Source organism: Marmota marmota, unplaced genomic scaffold, assembly GCF_001458135.2.
Source record: "Marmota marmota marmota unplaced genomic scaffold, marMar, whole genome shotgun sequence".
Classification (NCBI taxonomy): Eukaryota; Metazoa; Chordata; class Mammalia; order Rodentia; family Sciuridae; genus Marmota; species Marmota marmota.
In genome coordinates, this window is record NW_026000142.1 from 14448649 (window position 1) to 14451470 (window position 2822).

A 2822-nucleotide genomic window follows, 5' to 3' on the forward strand; every position below is an offset into this window, starting at 1 on the left:
AGATATCATTGATATATATATATATTATATATATTATATATATATATATATATATATATATCTTTTTTTGTGAATCTCTGTATTTTATTAACCATTTTGGTCACAGATGTTCACTAGAATGGTGTTTTCCACAAAAAATCTTCCAGTGCCCCCTTTAATTCATCTTTGAAATTTTGTAACTCATATCCCAGAGGCCATCAAAACCCAATTACAATATGCTTCTCACTTTACTGATTTATAACAATGCTCCCTAATTCGAAATTCCTCAAATATCTGTTAATAACACTATGTCATTCTAGGTATTTATTCTGAACATTCCTCTAGAAGCAAATGAATGGCATAGCACTGAATCACTCCAGTGTAATTTAAGTACTTTTGTTGTTTGGACTAAACTTATTTTAATTGAGATTTGTTTTATAAGCCATAAGATCTACTTCTCAGAGGACATGTATAATCACCAGTAGCTATCAAGGCATAGATTTTCCCTTCAGGCTTCTAACTATGTCCAACATTAGGCAATGTCAAACAAAAAGTTGTAGTATAAGAGAAAAAAAGGAAATTAGTGCTTTCTTTAAGAACAAACAAGTGATGGAGTTCTTTAAATACATACCAAAATTTTTCTACCACTACAACCTTAAATGAGAAAAAAAGGCTGCTCTATATACCATCAATGTTATAGTTATTATTTAGAGATACTTTATATTCATATGCAAAAATTATTAAATTTTTCCTATAATGCATCAGAAACTGAGTTATGAGCAAGGAGAACAACTCTAAGTAAGAAAGTTTCTTTGTTCTCTAGAATATTATGATCTAATTGTCCATAAATCAATAAATGAAAAAAGGAATGAGTGAACATAATTTTATAATATTGTGCAAGGACTGTGGAAAATTAATAAACAGATCAATTAACATGGCCTAAAATATAGAAGAAAAATATCATAATGCCTCTTTTAAACATGAAAGGGTAGGGTTATAAAAACATTTTTAATATTTAAATATTTTAGGAAATACGAAATAATTACCTATGTATTTGTGCATATTTATACATGCACACACAGGTGTATATAAGTCTTTCCGCTATTTGATTTGCCGGCAGAATACATTTATATATATATATATATATATTTTTTTTTTTCATGTAAATTATTAAAACCAAAATTCTTCTCTGAAATAAAAGGATCTATTGAACCTTTGCAAATGCTAGCCATAAAGAAGATCAGGTCTTGAGACAAGGTTCTACAACTACTAGCAGCAAGACTAGATAGTAGTTGGAACTGTGCTAGATCTAGGAATCATTATATAATAATTCTTGAGGAAGAAACACATAATTCACTTACATAGAGTTTACATTGAATACAGATAAGCAAGATGTGATAATGCCAAGTGGGAAATATTTTAGAAGAGTGGGACAGTCCTTAAAAAGTACTCAGGCTCCTGGATTGGTTGTGGTTAATAAACTGGAAAATTCTCTTGTTAAGTCATTTGAGCAATTTGTGGTTTAGGTTAAGATTTCAAAATAAACTTAAAAGCATGGTTCTATTGCTGTATTTTGACCAGTGGTGGTTAATTGATTAACTTCCCCTGTCTCCTCTTCCTTTGATCCTCTGGCCCTTGTAATTGAATTTAAGATATCACAGCATTTTCTCTTATCATTAAGGTCATTGCTATGCCAGTCTAATTGTCCAGTTGCATTTTCCATTTTAGGTTCAATAGCAACCTGTCATCTTTCACTTGAATAATCTGCTACATTTCCACTTCTTAGAGCTTTTAGGAGACACATTTTAGAGTTAGCCATTTCTAAAAGTATTTTTCAAGTGTCAGGCACAAGTAATATGAAATGAGATATAAAAGAGAGTGCTTAACTAGGCTCAAATCCTGGCTCTGCTTCTACTAGATGTGTGGTATTGATCAATTCGGTTAAACTTTCTGAGCATCTAATTATTAGGACCCCTTATTTCTGTTTGGTTATGATATATGTTCAAAGCAGGAGATTTAGGGAAGGAACAAATGAATTTTGTACTGCCACCAGTAGTGTTTTTCTACATACTCTTCCCAGTTTTAAACACATTCAGCAGTTTCTGACCATTAATCAAAATTACAACCATGCTTCGAATAATATTAAACAAAATTATCTAAAATTATGTTACAAATTAATGTCAAGAAAGAAACTATCCCCGTGTCATGTGATGCAGTGGTAAATATTTTTGTTAATGTGTTATTATTGTAATAATCCATTGTGATGACATGGTGATTTGAGGATTACCTTTTTACCTCACCTTCACTTTTTTTTGTTTAAGGGCTTCTTTTGTAAGATCCTTTCCTGTAAGCCTTACTGCTTTATATGAATCTTTCCACAGTAGAGTTTATCTTCCTAATAGTTAACAAAAAGCAAATTAAGGTCAATAAAGAGAGAAAACTTATGTATCCTTTAAAATTTGAATTTTAAAAGGTGGCCATTTGGTTCATGCTAATTTATATTAAAGATTATGGCAAGGAATGCCAGGAAATTCATTGTTGAATTGGTAGCTCTCATAGGTTGATAATGATAATATAAATTTGAAACTCCTTAGAAAATCATTTTATGGGTATGCTTCTTAGCCATAGAAATGACCATTCAAGGAGCTTCCAATCACTCCTGCAAGGTAGGCGGGCCTGCGACCCACTGGCAGAAGAGGAGCAGCGGCCTGCTGAGAGGCAGAGCCGCCCCCTCCCCCCGCGCCTGCAAGGTAGACGGAACTGTGACCACCAGCAGAACAGGCCAGACTTGCAACCGACAGACAGAACAGGCCCAGTGGCCTGAGGAAAGGTAGAGCCGCCCC